This window comes from Homarus americanus, unplaced genomic scaffold, assembly GCF_018991925.1.
Source record: "Homarus americanus isolate GMGI-L3 unplaced genomic scaffold, GMGI_Hamer_2.0 scaffold57980, whole genome shotgun sequence".
Lineage (NCBI taxonomy): Eukaryota > Metazoa > Arthropoda > Malacostraca > Decapoda > Nephropidae > Homarus > Homarus americanus.
The window spans coordinates 1369670-1388882 of NW_024716703.1; the positions used below are offsets into that span (position 1 = coordinate 1369670).

The window sequence follows — 19213 nt, forward strand, 5'->3', positions numbered from 1 at the left end:
CAGCATTAGCTTCAAGACCCACATCACAGCATACCTTCAAGATCCCGGACATCAAACCCAACTCTTAATTTCTAAATTTTTTTACCCTTCTCACTCAATACTCTAAGCACCTTCTTTTAAGGCCTGAGGGCCGTGTTCCTAGGGCTTGGGCATCCTTACGAGATCTCCCCCACCCCAACCGAGTCATTGGTGCAGCATCCGAGATTCGTAAATGTTTATGAGGCGTGATGAATGTGGTAGAGGGAGGCTGAGAGGGAGGGAGGGAAGGAGGGAAGGAAGGAGGGTAGCTGCTGATGCCGCTGTTAACTAGGAGGGTGAGAGGAGGAGGGGGGGAGCACCTTCAACTGCGACCTTTAGCTTTTAGGCAGTCTAATTATGCCTCCAGTTGAAGACTCGTATTCAGTCAGCTAACTCAGCAAATTGATTAAGAAGTTTCAAGTTCAGATTTATATTATAAAGTATACAGTAGGTATACTCAGTAAGGTGGTGCTTTAAATCTTAATATAATTGAAATATAATAAAACAATATTCCACTACGACGTAACAAACAGACTCACAAAAAAAGGAATAATAAATTAATAAAAAAAAATGGCGGTAAAGAATAACAAAATTTTTTTAGAGTCGAGTTTTAAATTGACATTGTTGTTGTATTTTTTTTCCTAGTTGTATTTTTTTTATTGTGTTATGCAAAAGTAGAAGGGAGTCACAAAGTTGATTGAATTCTGTCGGGGAAAGTTTTAAAATTTCTCGTAAAAGTTACAAGAGTGATAGAGAGTGAGTGTTCATTTACACACACTGCCTCAATTTAACCTATTTTTTCCTACTGTAAATTATTCTGGATTTACATAAAGCGAAAGTTTCATTATACTAAAAAAAATTCTCGCATTTTTGTCCACGTTTGAATTATTAATATATTTTTTTTAAATCTTGAAATTATGGCAACGACGAATAGAATGAATAAGATATGCAAAACAAAAATCGCTTTTGTTTAATATTTACCAAAAATCGCACTGTGTTATTGAAATTTTTTTTTAGTTCCTTGATAAACATCTAAGCTCCTTCTTTTATACAACCTTCCTGAAGTCGTCATTAAGTTATAAAGTAAACACCAAACAAACATTTCTATTAAATATTTGTAAACATTTAAAGAAAACAAACATCTAAGACGGCAAACTTAACTAAACAAGCCGACCTTCACATCCCGACCTTCACAACCCGACCCACACAACCCGACCTTCACAACCCGACCCACACAACCCGACCTTCACAACCCGACCAACACAACCCGACCTTCACAACCCGACCCACACAACACCAGGGGAAAGAAAAGATGTCGCTTCAGTATTTTCGCGAATAGTTGTTTTGAAAGAGGAATGAGGGAGGGATGAGGGGGCAGTTAGAAGAGGGGAGAGACATGAGCCCCCTGAGAGGAAGAGGGGAGGGAGATAGAGAATAAAGGGAAGAATCTCAGCAGGGAGCAGAGACAAAATGGGCTGAGATGAGGACAAAGAGGGAGAGAAGAGCTACTAGAGTAAAGGGAGGGATATGAGGGAGGGAAATGATGTAGGGGGGAGTTAAAGGAAGGCAGATAATGATTTAGGAAAGGGAAAAGTGATGGAAGAATTTTAAAGAGAGGGGGGGGGGAGGGAAGGTAGAAGATAGGGGTGTAGAGAATTTCAGGGTTATAGCGTAGCATCATGCTCGTTAACTCCGGGTCTTTAGGGGAAAGTAGAAGAATTTTCCCCAACTTTGGCTTTAATAAAGAAGGAAAAAAGCAAGAAATTATTATTTTTTTCTTTTGGAGGAAAGTTCTTTAGTGTTTGACGCTTTCATCTTCGTCTGTTTTACGGTGAATTTTTTTTTTCTCTTCCTGGGAAATGTTAATTTTATGTGGGTATGTTTCTTTTTCCCCCTTTGGAGAGGAAAATCTTGATTAGCGGCCATATTTATATACGACTGTTCTGATATGATTAAAATTCCTGGTAAGAAAAAATATATACAGAGAATTTTGCATTTTTCTTTTCTCTGTTTTCGGTGAATTTACATGATTTTTTTTTCATTTATTGGTTGATATATAAATTATTATTATAATTTTTTTTACTCATTATCGTTAGAAAGGTTTGCAGATTATTGTATTATGCTTTATGTTTCGTCCTTTCCTCTCCCTTCTTTGTTGTCTCCTGTAATTATTAGTTCTTCCTTCTCCTGCTCTTTCTCCCCTCCTTTTCCTCCCTATCATCCAATTCTCCTAACCATCTCCTCCTCCCCCCTTCCTCCTCCTGGACCACAAGTCACCAACCCTCACGCCCGTCACTTGTTTCAGGTCTCTGCTCTTGTAATTTCCAGGGCTCTCAACTGTGATCGGGAACTGCGGCAATTGCACAGTTAGCGGTCTTTACGGCTCGTTTGTGAAGATCTGGCGATGACGTCACGATTGAAGAGGGATTTGGGGGGGGTGGTTAAGGGAGAATTAGGATGTCATATAAAAGGGGCATAGAGGGAAGGGGTTTAGGGGGATGTGGTGGTTAGGAGGATGTGGTGGTTAGGGGGAGGTAAGGGCTAAGGGGAGGTAGGGCTGAAGGGTTAAGGGTAGATAAGGGTAAGAGGAGGTGAGGAAAGGGGTTAAGTAGGGTGAATTAAGGGAGATTAAGGCATTGTAGAGACAAAGGGGGACTTGAAAGGTTGGATTTAAGATAGAAAAGAAGGTTATAAGGGAGAAGATAAAGGTAGGGAGAAGAATAGGGGTAAAAAGCGAAAGAGAAGAGAGACAGATAAAAGATAAATGAGACACACGTAATCGACTTCTTATTCCGCTTATTTCCTCGCCGTTAATTCATCGCTGGAGTTAATATGAGCAGTTAAAGTTCTTATCTTAGGGAGGTGTTCAGGGTGATATTCGTTCCCAGTGATGACCTCCCCCTTCCCCCCCAATGAGTGGTAATTGACGGTAGTTAGTGTCAGAAGTGGTTCCCAGAGAGAGGTTCAAATAATCTTCCTTATTGTCAAGAGTCGCTCTGGCTTTGGGTTCTAATCCTACTGGTCGATTTTCCTTCCTACTGATTCCCAATTTAAGTACAAAATCCTATTGCGAGGTGGAAATCCCTCTCTCTCTATATATATGATCTCGTTTAGGGAGTTTAAATCCTGTTTTAATCTCATACTAAAAGCGTTAGATCCTATTAATGTCTCTCCAAAGAGTTTTAGGTCTTATTATTGGTCTCAGAGGTCAATATTCCATAGAGGATTTTGTTTTAATAGAGGGTCAGATCCCAATAGTGTTTCATGGCAAAAAATCGGATCCTGTTATGTTATTTGTTTAGGACGTTCAATTTATATAAAAGAGGAAAGATTATAAATGTTATAATCCTCTAACAGTTTCTTTTAAGAGGATCAGATTCGGTGTAAATCTCACTTAAAGAGAATTGAGTTCTATGTTTTTTAGACCGAAGAAGAGTTTCAGTATCGATTGATTTCGTGTTGACATTTTACGCCTTTGTGTAGTTTTCAGTGTAAAATTTATATCGGTGTCTATTATAATTGTACGAGTGCTCTACTCTATATCTCCGCCAGCTATCGTTAAACTCTATCATTAAAAAAAAATTGAAGACCAATTAAAACTGACCCGCGTCACCCATACTCTCACATAATGGAACACAAACTCTCAACAAACGCCAGAATTATCCGCGTTTAGGCCTGAGTTAAACCACCCATTACCGCGCTTATTTTAGGTTATTGTCCCCCCCCCACTCCCCCCATAACCACCTCTCCCCCACGCACCATCCCTACCCACTTCTCCCCCACGCACCATCCTACCCACCTCTCCCCACGCACCATCCCTACCCACCTACTCACCATCCTACCCCACCTCTCCCCACACCATCCTACCCACCTCTCCCCCACGCACCATCCCTACCCACCTCTCCCCACGCACCATCCCTACCCACCTCTTCCTACTCACCATCCCCACCCACCTCTCCCCCACCCACCCCTCAATTTCCGCGTATTCTAGGCCAACGCGGATGTGATTACACCTCGTCGCTCGAAAGCAATTTTACGCCCACCAATATCGTAAAATTCCTCAGGAACACTAATTTATTAAAGGATTAGAATTTTATAGGTCTAAGGAATGATTGTGACATTTCTACCTTGAGTTACATAGATCACAGCCCACGCGTCCGTATGTCTAATCATGTGCCGTTACTCGAGGCTAATTTACCCTTCTTACCGCCAATTAAAACTACCAATTATATAAAAAAACGGAAGCTAATCTCGTGGAATTGGTCGTTAAAAGTATTTGGGTCCCTGTTGGTGATTTAGTACTCCTCACGGCCACAACCATCTGCCCGTTTTCTTCCCGTTGTTCACATCACCGTCATTCAGTATGTTATGTTCCCTTACGACACTAAGACTAAGGAAGGACCGACGTTAAGATAGGCAGGAGGCCATAATGTTTATTATGAAGGATTCCAAGGGAGGGATGAGGTAGTGGTGGGTGGGTAGTGGTACTGGTTCAGGGTTTCATAAGAGCGGTGTTATCGTGGTTAGTGGTCCTAATATGCCCCCCCCCCCCTTCACTCCTCACCCCTACAATGGTCTGAGGGGTTACCGAGGGAGGGAAGTAGGAGGAGGGAGACCCCGGTAATTTCTGCACACATAACCTTTGCAAATGATGATCCAATGTCTCCGTAGACATACTTTATTGGACGTTATTAGGCAGTAACGTCGTGGAACTACTGCTGCCGCCTCCACCACAAAGGCTACCCGCTCCTACGCTTAACTATCTAATTGGTCTATAGCCAACCTCTAACTATCTCTTACGGAAAATGAAGCAATCTGTTTGGTCCTCCTTCCCGCCCCTCTTCCTCACCCATCCACCTCATACTATCGTCTCCGTCTAATTATTTAATTGGTCTGTTTTTCGGGTCTTAATAATTCATACCATTGTTATGTCTCGAGGTATTGTCCTAACGTGATTGTTGATGTCTGTGTAACATCCGAGGTCCTCTCTCTCTCTCTCTCTCTCTCTCTCTCTCTCTCTCTCTCTCTCTCTCTCTCTCTCTCTCGTGAAAAGGTATAATTTTCTTTTATTTTTTAATTTATAATATATTATTCCTTTCTGTTTATATCATTATTAATATCGTCTACAAACTATTAATACAATATCAATCATCACAATGTTGTAAATAAGTAAAGGAAAATCACTTGGGTAAAAAAACACGCAGGGATAATGAACTCTTGAGTCTTGCTGGTCTTAACAACTTCAGGAATCAAACGAGGCGGAAAATCGACTTAAAAAAAAATATAATACTCTCACTAGCAACTTGTTCGACGGTGTTGCCATACGAGGGAGGGAGGGAGGGAGGGTGGGTCTGTTATTGGTTTTCTTTCCATGGTTCCAGGAATTCCCAATCCACTGGAATAGCTAGAAAGGAGTAGGTGGGGAGGGAGGGAGGGAGGCAGGAGGGGAGGATTGTAGTAGTAGTAGACTCTTAAGGCTCGCGGTCGGTCATGTTTTGTTGTCACACTTGGGAAATTGAGAGAAAAAAAAATATATCGAGCAAGATTTCTAGGTGTTATTCTTTGTTTACACGTCATCGAGGGTGGCCAATATTTTTGTTTCGTTTCTCCTAGGTATTATTTAAGTTTGTTAGGGTAGATGCAAGAGATAGAAAGAGAACCGTGAATTGTATAGATAACGTGTTACTTTTTTTTTTTTTTAATTTATCGAATTTACAAATGATTTTGACACATTACAAAATCCTCCTTTAAATGTTATAATAATAAAATAAAAACAATTATTCATGATATTCCACAACTACCATCACCACAACTACCGCCCCCTTACTGCCACCACCATCACTATTTCTATCCCTACAAGTACCACCACCACACACCACAAGAGCTGTTAATTTGCCAAGGTCTCCCCTGGGGGTCAGCTAAGACCTGATAAAGGGAGGATGGGAGGGAGGGTGGGTGGTTAACTCTACCTAAGATTTTTCGAGAGGTCAGCTGTATCTTAAGAGGTCAGCTGTATCTTAAGAGGTCAGCTGTATCTTAAGAGGTCAGCTGGATCTTAAGAGGTCAGCTGTATCTTAAGAGGTCAGCTGGATCTTAAGAGGTCAGCTGTATCTTAAGAGGTCAGCTGGATCTTAAGAGGCCAATAATAATTCTCATAGCCTAATAGTAGTACTTACAAAGATTACTTATAATACTTTAGAGGAGCGATAAGTGCGACCTACTTTTCTTGCCTACACCTCCCCTCCCCTACGCGTAGTAAATGGTCATAACTTTACGTTCAGTGTCGTTATTCTGCGTTCACAGCCCCCCTAACAAAGGCCATTGATAGCCATTAAGATATACATTATGCGCGGACGAAGTATAATGGCATGGGGTAGGGGTTGTTAATAACCTCCCCCCCCCCTCTACCTAAATAACCTACCCCCTCCTGGACCACCCCCTCTCTTCCTCATATCTTCTACATCCTCCTCTTCCTCCTACCTCCTGTTTCTTCCTTACTCCAACCACCTCCTACTTCTCCTTCACCACTCCTATCCCCAACACTTACCTTACCCTCATCCAATCACCTCTCCCTCCCTACCCCCAATCCTCCCCACCCCCACCTACTTTCCCTTTCCCCACTCCTACCTACTTCCCTTTCCCCACACCCTTCCCTACCCACCTACTTTCCCTTCTCCCAACCCTAACCTTTCCCCACCCCTACCTACTTTCCCCTTCCCTACCTACTTTCCCCCTTTCCCTACCTACTTTCCCTCCCCACCTACTTCCTTTCCCCCCCCTACCTATTTCCCCTTTCCCCCATCCCCTACCTACTTCCCTTTCCCCACCCTACCTTCCTTTCCCCACCCCTACCTACTTCCCTTTCCCCATCCCCTACCTACTTCCCTTTCCCTCCCGCCTACTTCCCTTCCCCCCATCCCCGCCTACTTCCCTTTCCCCATCCCCGCCTACTTCCTGCCTCTCAAGCTCTGTCATTAAGAATATGTGTGACGAGTTTTAGGGGAGGGGGTGGGAGGGAAGGGGGCTGCCATATGTGATCACGTCATCATTACTGTCATCATAAACACCAAGATTAAGATCAGGGAGCCTTTGTCGAGGGGAGCAACTGTGACGAAATGCGTAAGTGCGTGTGCGTAATGGTGTAGGCCCGTGGAAGCGTGTGCGTAAGGCCGTGTAAGTAACTACCATATGTGCGTGTGCGTCCATGGGTAGGTAGACCCGAGGAAGGCTATGTGCATAAGGCTGTGGAAGTTAACATAAATGCGTGTGCGTAGTGGTTCGGGTTGAGGGAAGCGTGTAGAGGCATATGTGCGTAAGTTACCGTGTGCGTAATGTGTAGAACTGTAGTAGGTTGGGGGAAACGTGTGCGTGTAGGCTGTGTAAGGCTTAAGAGCCGTGTGTACGTATTGGAGAGAGAGAAAGGGGGTAGGAAGGTGGGGGGATAGAGGTAAACTACTTCTTATGTAGTGTAAATGATCAGGGGGAGAGAGAGAGAGAGAGAGAGAGAGAGAGAGAGAGAGAGACCCTAATTTCCTGCACCCCCCAAAAAAACCCCTCAGATCCCCCTCAAATTTACCTAATCTTAAAGAAAAAGAAACAAACACACACACACTCACACAACCTTAATCAAATTCCCCGAATTATTTGGTTTATAAGTGAAGAGTTTGACTTTGAAAATGAGATTGGTGCACAAATAATAATTGGATAAAGGCGGAGATAAAAATAGGCGACGCACACACACACACACACACCGGGCCAGTTTTGAATTGCAAATTGGATTCATATCATCCTATTATTTCTGTCAGCTTTTAGCAGTGGGGAGAAGGGGGTGGGGAGCTAAACGAAGGAGAAGGAGGAGGGTATGGGGAGGATTTAGCTAGTATGGTGATGGGGAGATAGATTGTGGATTTAGATGGGTCACTGGTGCCTCTCTAAGCCTCATGGGGAAGGGAAGAAGGGGTTGGGGGAATTAAGAAGGGAAATCAAGACACTATGGCAAAGGGGAAGTGAATGGTGGTGGGTATGGGAAGAGGGAAGGCAGACATAAGGGAATGACTTCACTATACCGTAACATTTTCTTTGGTAAATAAATAAATAAATAAATAAACTCCGACAAAATAAATCCAGTTTTTATTTTCTCGTCATATTCTCGCTTTTGTCAATGTTTTTTTTTTTTTTACTTTTATCTTTTATCCCGAAGGTCAAATTAGTCTGGGATATCGCGCGGATTTGTTAGGATTATATACACAAAGTTTGAATTAGATCTTACCGTGGAATTAGAAAGACTCGAGAAAGACCGCCCGCGAGTTTTATCTGCGATATAAAATAGATGAACGACAGAAGAACACTCCGCTAAACTCAATATAACATTCTCCGTAGTCTTAGGCTAAGTTAAGGCTTTAGGCTACAGTGTTGGGACAGATCCTCGATAAATCTCTATTTTGCACAAGTTCTCTGCGTGTTTGTGGTGGTGGTGGGGAGGGGAAGGTGAGGGGAGCTTCGGTTTTATAGGCCTATTTTGGCAAGGCATCAAGCGAGCTGCCAAAACGCATACATTAGCAAGATTTCTTTTTCGTTCAGTGGCCAAGAATCCTTGTTGTATGTCTCGCTTTATCAGGGTTTTTTCTCTCTTTCTCTCTCACTTTATCTTTCGTCCCCTCCCCCACCTCGTACGGGCGTCCTCTCTTTTTCGCGGAGCGCTCAGAGAAGGTAGCGATTTTAAGCTCTAGTGATACGTGGGGATAAGGCTCTTTTTCCTGGCGAATTATGCGGTGAAATGATCCTTAGAAAATCGGTGCAAAAGGCTAGCGATTGCTTCTCTCATCACGGGCGGTGTAGTGGGCCGTCACTAGGCCTCGCCACTCAACACCCGCTGAAGCTAGACGCTTACATCTCACCAACTAACGGGACTAGACCACTTAATGTATTACTTGTAATCCCTGTAGTAGTAATTAACAAAAGAATAGTGCTGTCGATAGATGAAACAGCAAGCTAGGTGGTAATTTGGGTGAAGAATAACCTCGAAGAAATTGCTAAGCTGACAACTAAGGTCTTAGTTTATGTGACAGGACGCGGGCAGGGAGGATCAGGCCTGCCAACATTATGGCAGCTCGTGTGGCGGTTCTATATTTTGCAAACTCCGCTGTAGCACGTCGCTGTGCATTGTAGTTCAATATTTTAAACCTTCTCTGTTTACATAATTATATTTTCATTCAATTAGGTAAGTGAAAAATTCTTGGCATTTATTTACTTGATGCGAATAATTTGCCTCCCCGTCTTTGGCACTCCTGGAGGCGAGAACGGCTTGAATTCGCGGGAAATCAGCAACCGGTTCAGAAAGACGGAAATAGATGGAGATATTGCGATTTATAGCCGCGATTCTTGAAGGAAAAATTGTTTCCTTGGAATTCTTTGGTTGAGGATAGAGGGGGTTAGTGGATTATCCTACTCTTCTTCACACAGCTGATGAGGCTGTGTGTTTTGAAGAGAATGAACGATATAACGGGAGGGAGACAACGGCCCAGCCCCTCTTGGCTCATGTTACGAGGTTCGCGCGATATCAAACGTCTCTTTCTTTATAACAAGAACACCAGAGGTTTGAATACCATCTGTTTTAATGGGGTTGCGCCATCTGGGAATGTGGTGTGTTGCACCATCTGGGTTAGGGGTTTCGCCATCTGAGTGAAGGGTTGCGCCATTTGGGAGCTTGGGTGTTGCGCCATCTGCAGGTGGAGTTTCTTGCGTTTTAAAGGACTCGTTTTGGGCATAACCTGACCCGCCCTCTTTACCTCCTCCTCGTTGACATACCTGCTTGCTGACTGTAAGGCAAAAACAAGTTCCTTCAAGGTCAACTGTGCCTAGACAAGCTAGTCTTGCCTACCACCTGTTCTACCACCTGTTTCTCCTCCTCCTCTACTAGATCTGCTATTATCCGTTAGCTCTAATTCCTTCTTCGTCACCACGTCATTTATCCAGTCTTTACAATATTCTTTTAAGTCTTTCTTTTCCTTTCATCCTACTTTATCCACCCTCGGCGTCCCTATTCTATCATCCATCTTTCTCTACTTCCCTTATCTTCTCTCTCTTCCGTCTCTTAAATTCTGCGTTTATACTTTCCACCTTCTTCTTCTCTTCCAACCATCCATCTTCTTTCCCCCTTTCCTTCAATCCCCTTTCTCCACTCTCCCTGTCACCACCTCCAATCTCCTTGTCTTATTTATCCTGTGTTTTTGTCGTAATTTCTTCCCACCCTCCTTTCATAATTCTTTCTTCCTCTATCGTCCATCTTCCTCGCGTTCTTTTTATTCTCATTTTCGTTATTTCTCATCTTTCTCTCACCTTTATTCTCTCCCCCCCCCCGCCTTTGTTCCTTCGTTATTCCCTTCCCCCTCCTTTCTCACTTGTTTCATTGTTCCTTAGTTACGGAAGCCCTTTTATACAGTGAAAGCTGATGTATTTTCGTATGATTTCCGGTGTTTATACGTGGCTCCGTATTAATGTGTATGATAACAGACAGTAGGGCGCGAGAGAAGATAATATATGTTATCCAAGGTGTGTATATAAGCGCTGAGTGAGGTTATAGAGTAACCTAACCTAACCTAACCTAGCCTAGCCTAACCTAACCAAATAACTGAAGGTCACTACGTAATTGTAGGGTGAGGTTATCCTTCACTAAGCCCAGGGCTGTGCGGCGTCACGCTAGGACTTGCGGTGGGACTCCGGGGATTTGGGATCCTAATGCTGTGGGAGGCCGTGTGATGTGTTGGGGGAGGGAGAGTAAGGTGGGAGGGAGAGTAAGGTGTGTGTGTGTGTGTGTGTGTGTGTGTGTGTGTGTGTGTGTGTGTGTGTGTGTGTGTGTGTACGATGATTTCTTATTACCAAGAGATTTATTTTAATTTTCTTAAGATTAATATTATGATCAAGACAAAAATATTAAAGTATTCGTCCCAGAACGAATTACATTTGACGAAAACTAATTACAGTATCACATTTTTTTCTTCTGAATATCACTCACCCTTTGGTGAAAGAATATTATTTTGCAAAAGCTACTTTTAGTCCACAAAATATAATAAAAAAGCAGTTAAGACTGTGCTTTTAGAAGGGGAGCTTAAACTGTAAATATAGTACTTAATTGAAGAGCACTGGCAACACTAGCAAGGCCAAGTGAACACTCATGGTCACCAACAGCCTCTCTATAACAACAGCTCTGGGTACAACCACTTCACTACCACAGCCCTGAGTATACATAGTCATCATCCTCCTCCCTGGTTCACTGTGAGAAGTAACTACCCTCTTTTGGTTGACTCTAAACAAAAGCAGAACTTATCAGCATTAAATGACTCTTTAAGTGTAAGTAATGAACTATGCTTGATTGTTTCTCAGACTTTAAATATATTAAGTCTTTAGTTGTCTGTAAATGAGACCCAAAACACATTATGTGCAATTTTAAGACTTAAAACTCCTCTTTATAAAGACAATAGTATTCTTGATTGTCTGTGATGATAAAAAGCCTTTTGGTTTCTTGTAAATGAAGCAACAAAAGAACTCATGTGCAGTTAAGTAAACAAACAAAAAACTTTTCTGTTTGTCAGATTTTAAGACAAAAACAAAAAACTTTGGTTGTTCTTGAGACGTTGTAACATGAACAGTATTACTGAGGAAGTGAAACGGGGCGTGTGGATACCACAGAGTTATGTACTGTACGAGCGTGGCCGTCGTCGGTGAAGCAGGCAGCCGGTATAGGTAGGTCAGGTCGCCGCGAGGGAGGTAGCCAAGGCCGCAATCATGTCGCGGAACCACAGCCACCAGGCCGCAGCCGCAAGAAGGGCGGGTGTTAGAGAGGCCGCAGTCACAGCCGCCGCACGGGAGGATTGTAGCACCGAATTTGGGGGCGGAGTCGGATACAGACACACCTATGTGCAGCTGAGCGAGGGGGAAGAGAAACACCTTTGTGCACTAGGTCTTAGTGAGAGACGAGACACACACACCCTTCAGGAGCCGCTAGATGACAGTGGTAGTAGGCCGAGACGCCGTGACGCGGTGTAGGCTAGCTAGCACGAGACGGTCCCTGTGTTGTCAACAGAAAATGGCTAGATTAGAAAGCCGCCTTAAAAGACGCTCATATCTCCTTCCGAGACCCATAGCTGTGGAGAGCCATGCCGCGGTGTGTAGTAGGTTTAGGGTGGAACCTCCCTGCCCCTGCCTGACCCCTTGTACCATCAGCCAGACGAGTGGTGCGTCCCCGCGTGCTACCACAAGACCAGACAGACCGATCGACGGCTTCCTCCACGCCCTCAGTCACTCACGACCAAAGTAGTGTAAAGTTTTTGAGATCAGACTTATATATTTTTTCATGTGTTATGCTACAAGTTTATATTACATGTATATATTTTGTCAAACTATGTAAACATTTTGTCCATTATGAATTAAAACTTTGTAATTCCATTTGTTGTGATTAATTGTGTTTGCATTTGCATTTTCTTATCACGCTCACTGCCCCATCACGAGACACGAATTCGCCCATATCACTTACCATATTTTCAGGTGCATTGATAAGTTCTCTTGCGGGGCAAAAGACAGACGGCTTATTATAGCCTGTCTTGAATCTCTTTTATCTCGCCGACAAAAAAGGTTACAAATATAAAACCTTAGCCAGGTAACGTACGCTTTACACATACTATATTAACGCGATATCTCCGGGTTGTTGCGAGTATGATCAGGTAGGTAACGTCTTGGTCATTCTATCTCTCTCTTGTTCTCAGTCTCTCTCTCCTGTTCTCAGTCTCTCCCTCTTTCTTGTTCTCTCTCTCTCTTCCTCTTTCTTGTTCTCTCTCTCTCTCTCCTGTTATCAGTCTCTCTCTCTCTTTCTTGTTCTCACTCTTTCTCTCTCTCCTGTTCTCAGTCTCCCTCTCTTTATCTCTGTGTTTCCCCTTCCTCACGCCTGCCTCACGCCTGTTGTCCTCTTACACAAACGGTCTACGAAACGTCTTGTCAAGTGTCCGCGTTGCTCACACACGCGCCAGTACATAGACTAAGCTAGACCGGTTTTAGTGCCCAGACCAGGCGGTATGTTTACAAGGGCCAAGAATACGTGTGTCCTATAGTGATATCCCTCCCCCCCCTCTCAAGACGCACAGGTGTTTTAGGGGCCCAAGGACAGGTGTATTTAGGTCCCAATACAGGTAGGTGCTCAGAGTCCCTCTCCTTCACTAGCAAAAGCTCTCTCTGTCTCTCATAAGCAAGTATTATCACCAAACGTTGTAGTCAGTAGCGGCTTCTGTGTATATATAATATACATATATTAATAATGTAATCTTTCATACTGCTTTTGTCTCCTCACCATCCGTGTCTCATTAGCATCTTATAACTCATTATGTCTTGTCATTATTATGATTATTATTGCATTTTTATGATGGTAACCCATTAGTTTTACCTTATTATTATGATTATGATTATTATTATTAAACGGGCGCTGCTGAGTGCGCCGCGTGTGTAAAAATGAAATGTTGTAAATGTTGGGTTTTTCTGTAAAATCTTGTAAATAAGACACTTGTCCGCCGCCATCGTGCGTTGAGCGTTGAATCGCGAGCGCCTTGGTGATGAGGATAACTCGATCTCATTCAAAAATAAAAAACAGCGACTTAAAAAAATATTATATCTCCTATCGGAGCAAACGTAGGTCAGGGGTCAATGGCCGAGTGTTGAAGTTAGTGTAGTGATGAAATCTTTAGTTTGGTTTCATTATATCTTTTATATTTAAGCTTTAATGTGATTCTTGTTTAATTCTCTCTCTCTCTCTCATTTTGGTTTCATTGCATCATTTAAATTTAACCTTTATATGTGATTTATTAGGTTTTATTATCAGTCTCTTGTTTCTCGTTCTTTCTCACTTCTTTCCCTTCAATATTATTAAGGATAAATACTTTGGCATCATATCTGCATATTGTTGTGTCTATATTATATAAGGCATCATTAATATAACCAGTATTAATATTATCCAGTGTATTATATAAACTACTTTTAATATAAACTTTCATAACAATTCCTTTGTGAATTCTTTACAGGTAATATATCCACACGATGACCAGAAGTTCCATTATAACACATCTGCCTCTTATACAGCTTGATTAAGTCTTACTTCAGTATGTTTGTTTGTCTTAAATTACCTTAATATGTCCCCGTGATGGTCCGGTAAGTGAAGGTCTTAAGAAAGATTTTGATTTGTGTTTCTTCTCGCCAATAAAATGTATAAGAAGGAAAGTTTTAGCGTCAGAAATAATCGCCGTGAGAAATAAAGTGGTCGGTATATCATTTGGCAAGAGATATATGTCTCTCTATCCTGTTTTTCGGTCTCTCAGAAATTCTCCAGAGGTTCTCGCCATATTTCACAGGTCACGTGCCATAGAGAAGATTCATAGTCGTTTATAACTTTAGCTGGGAAAGCTAACACCAGTTTATTACGTAGCTGAGAGAGCCAACACCCTTTTTCTCTTTAGCGCGGACGTGAGAGAGCCATAAAAATATGTCTCGGCCGCTTCAATTTACATAATTCTTACATTTTCCATTTTGATGAGGTTATAGCCCAATTTTCCTCAAATTCGTCATCTTCGCCTTGGTACTCTTAGGTGCGACACTTTCCAATGTAATCTCAACTTAATAATAGTTACCCCTACTTAATGGTAGGTTTTCTGTAGATCCTTTCTGATAATAAATTACGACGGTGCATATGCAATATTTTGACGCAGTTTATACAAGTTAACCTACACTTCCGCGTAATAAGTTAATCTAAAGAGTTGTGCTCTACTCCCCTTGACGGATTTTTAAAGACTCCTTGATTAGATTACACTCTTGGCATTTAACTGGTCATCACGCTGAATATGAGAGAAAGATTTGCATACGGAGTAGAGGGGAAGGCGACTGTAGGGCAGCGTCTGATTGTTACAGGGAATAAGACAAGAGTTTTTTTGCTTTATATCCTTATTAATACATCTCACTGTCAATATGAATATTACACAATTAAGCCATTATTAGAAATATCATCTGTTTAAAATTTCATTATCGATTATTACAAACTGAAATAGAAGTTCACTTAATGTGTTCGCTGTACATGTTAATAAATGTCATCTCCGGTGTTAACTCTTTTATTATCATCACGTTGTCACAACACCAAGTCTGGGTCATCACCACCGTAACACAGGCTCCTCCCCATCGATGTTATGCCCCGCCCTTCTACCCCTACCTCTTTTGGACCACGCCTACATCCTCCGCAAACCTATGGACTCGCTCTCCCAGCCCACATCTATAGATCCTGTGTGCGTAGACGTGAGCACCATCAGGTTCCTCTAGGATTGTGTGCTGGCTGGGCTTAACTTATAATAAAGGATTTAGACAGCTAAAGTAGCTTTAGGTAATACTGGGGAGGAGACCTTTATGGGGTACAGTCTTACCTCCGCCAAGCCCCCGTGAGGCCAACGTCTCCGCGACACAATGCCAGGGAGGACCTGTGGCCTCCTGCTGTTTCTGTTGCCCACTAGCTCATCCTGACACTGCACGACCTCCTCCTGCGTAGGAATGTTTTTATATTTTTTCATTTGCACTTCCTCTCATTCCCATCTCCTCCTCCTCCTCCTCATCCCCCAATTCCACTAATATTTTCCATAGCTACTTCCTCTTCCTACTGCTCCTCCTCCTCCCCCCTCTGTTCCCATACCTTTTGGTGTCTCCCTCCTCCCCTTTCCTTGCACATCTTCAGAAACCTTCTTCCTGGTGGGGGGTCAGTCAGGCTGGGTCTTACTGGGGTCGTGGAAGCGCAGCAGAGCTTGTCGAGTGATCTTAACCCTTCACCCTCGTCACTTTCTACCCGCACCCTCTTCGTCTGCGCCTTCTTCGACCTATAAGCTTGTGTCATTTTTTTATTATTATTATTAGTTGTGTGCGTCACCTTATGTATTCAATAAAGCAATAATTTTCTAGACCTAACAGTGTAGACATTTTAGATTTACTGTACACACATACTCTTGACACGCCTTAGCTTGTAAGCTCCCAGAAGGTTAGTCGCGAAAGGTTATAATGTAGAAGTATAGCGAACTAACAGCTAATATTACTTTCTAGTAATCCACCGTACGGACCGTCTGTAGGTCTCTTTCATAACATCTTCACAGCGTCTTGAAGCCTCTACTGATGCCGCCATGTGACACTTAACTCTGCCCAACACCCTTAACTCACCGACCAACTGTCCTTAACCTCAACCCAGTAATAAAGAGAAGGTTTGCGGAAGCGATAACCTTGGCGGGGTCTTGTGACAACCTGATGTAATATACTTCACCTCCTGCCGTTCGTCCTTCCGTCAGAAGGATAACCTAAAACATATTTGACGTAGTTTTTCATTACTGTTGCAAAACATCGAAATAGGTGTTGATAACTGGACACGTATTCTCATAAAAGTTAAGCGATATTGAAAAGGTTATTAAGGGGTTGGATTGATTTACATATCGCATAAGACATTAACTTCCTGCTGGTGTTGCATAAAATACTGTAAACAATTTTGGACTCGGAACTGCTGGGAAGTAAACACAACCAGAGAAGTGAATATGTAAACTTAAAACTGATACCCGAACGAAAGGACAACCTGACTGCAAAATTCAAAATCCCATTTCAACAGACCTGTGTTGGGGAGGGGGTGGGGGGAGGAGTTGCTTGGTAGAAGGGGGAGTTTTAAGGGGGAAGGGGGGTTAAATGACAGCCATTAGACGGGGACAAAAGGTTAAGTAATACCACTCCCTTTACGGAACTGTCTAGCGAGTACAACAGGGGGTCGGGAACAATACCTTGCCACTGACGACGTAGAAGTCAATTGCGTGTAGCGTGCGAGGGCTGGCCATCTACAGTGCTGCTGAGAACATAACTAGTTCGTGTCCTGACGTTGATTAGAACAACTTTTCGACTTTGTGAGGTAATATATTGTGTTGGTTGTTTATAAACACTAATTCATAGTTTTGATTTCGTAACGAAACTGCTGTTAATCTTTTTTATTGTCTGCACATCTACGATTCTTGAGGATGTTACCGTAATTGAAAGGTGAATCCACACCATCTTATGTAATATATTTCTTAAGCGATTATCGTTTGTTCGTCAGCGATTGGAGGCTTTTATTTGTATAATTTACCTTTTCTTTTATGCACAATAATATAAAATGAAGTTCGATTTATTGTGATTGTACTAACGAGCAACTCAGTGACTTGATCATATGATCTGTTACACTGGAGTTCCTCAAGGAGTTCTCTTAATACCGATGCTGTTTCAACCTTTCGAAGAATTTTCGTATATAGATATTTGCCTCCCATATCGCTTTTAGCTTAAGCCTCTTTACTTTATGTTATCTTACTACTGATTGACTCGATAACTTATTATGTACTTTAGATTTAGTCGACTATAACATGATATCGTTCAATCACACGACTTACTTTACTTTCTTACTTAATGGACGACTATCACCCAAGTGATGAGACCTGCACTTCCTGCTCGTACGACTGATGCGATCGATCGACTAACTGATCCGAGATCGATCGACATTAACACCCTCGACGGACTCGGCTGTGGATTCACCCCGACCTTAACCCCCGCTGGGTATGCTCGCGGCCATGGTGATGGCATCGACTACATGTGACGAAGGAAAATAGCCTCACCACCACCAACCTTCCTCTCCTGCAACCTGCCACCACGTGCGACTTTGCAGCAGAAAGTGTCTTTCTAACTTATTGCGTTTGTGTTTTGTTTTTAGCGTTTGTGGTCATGCTGCCCTGTCCTACGTAGTGGCTCACCGGTCACTTATATCGCGTTGTATCGCGTCTTGTTGGTCAGGATGTCATAGAATGTTAGTGTTTAGGGAAGTCTTGTAGGAGTGTTTAGTGTTCTATTTATTTTACGGAAACACAATTCTTGGATCTAGATGTGCAAAGTGACGTATGGAAACCTAGAACAGATTATCTCCGATGAACGTATTTATTGACGTTTCGCGACAACTTATGTGGTCTTTATGCGTTAATGACACTAAAGAATTCGTAAGAAAAGACCATACCGGAAAAAACAAACACAAATATAGACATAAAAGAGAGAGAATGGGGGGAGGGGGAGGCAGCATTACTAAGTCAGAAGTGGTAAATGTAATCTTGGTGAGAGTGAACCTTATAACTTGAGTCTACAGAGGCGAAAGTCCCTTAACGAGGTCCTCCCCAGAACTGTCACCGTAAGTTTGCCTGGTGAATCCTACCGTAAGATGTGTCCAAACCCTCGCACGCTCGCCACCTGATATAAGGGGGGTGGGGGGAATACCTTCTCAGGGGAATATGTATATGGAGCTTAGAGGGCGGAAATCTGTGTAGAATTTCCAGGGGTAACATTTTTGTGGTAGGTAAAAAAAATTCTATAGGTTTACTGAGCTAAATTATTTTCTTTATAAATATTTATATAAAAGGGAGGTTATTATTATTATTATTATTATTATTATTATTATTATTATTATTATTATTATTATTATTATTATCATCATTATTATTATGAACTCGTGAGGAACGTCTCTATTATCGCCAAAGCTCTTTAGATAAGCCTAACTTTCGAATTTTATGCTGATGTTTATAATAAGAGCGAGGTGGCGTAAAGTTTCCAGGCAATAAGTTAGAATTTATGGCGGACTATGGCAACGAGGTGGGAAATTGTGAGTTAGATAATAGGCAAGAAAAAAAATTATACCCCAATAATGAGACCTACGAGAGGAGAGGGAAAAAATCTCTGGAGTTTTTTCCCCCCCGTTTTCGGTTTTTTTTCGGCATCGTGATAGTTAAATCGATAATTGATGTTTTTTTTTTTAGGGTTTGAATTTTTTCTACGTATTATTATTATTAATTATTATTATTACACTGAGGTTAGACAAGGTTATTTAACTGGCATCAGGGCATGTTTATAAGGCTATTAGCTTTCACCCAGGTTAAAATCCTCGATAGATTTTAAATTTTTTATCCCATAGCTTGCAAATCATATATGAGTTAGTTTTTCCTTTCCATGAGCTATAATAACAGGTTTATACACCCTCTTAGCGTAAACGTAGCTGATGTTAGCTTTTATGTAGCGTGTACTGTACATATGTGACTCCTGATTAAAGCTGTGTTTTATTGCACCTCTAGTTAATATATCACTAAGA

The 19213-nt window shown here is 42.2% G+C and overlaps 1 protein-coding gene and 2 long non-coding RNA genes across 4 annotated transcripts in view; 2 read left to right on the plus strand and 1 right to left on the minus strand.

Moving 5' to 3' along the window:
* Window positions 1–19213, plus strand: part of LOC121858426 (headcase protein-like) — a 127718-nt gene that overhangs the window by 70513 nt on the left and 37992 nt on the right. The gene's annotated exons all lie outside the window — the stretch shown is intronic.
* On the minus strand, window positions 651–1615 carry LOC121858429. Its single transcript, XR_006087429.1, has 2 exons — window positions 1291–1615; window positions 651–1234 (listed from the first exon to the last, which is right to left on the minus strand). It is a non-coding gene; the product is annotated as an uncharacterized LOC121858429 (long non-coding RNA).
* Window positions 4323–6431, plus strand: LOC121858427. The gene is made up of 2 exons (XR_006087427.1): window positions 4323–6118; window positions 6157–6431. It is a non-coding gene; the product is annotated as an uncharacterized LOC121858427 (long non-coding RNA).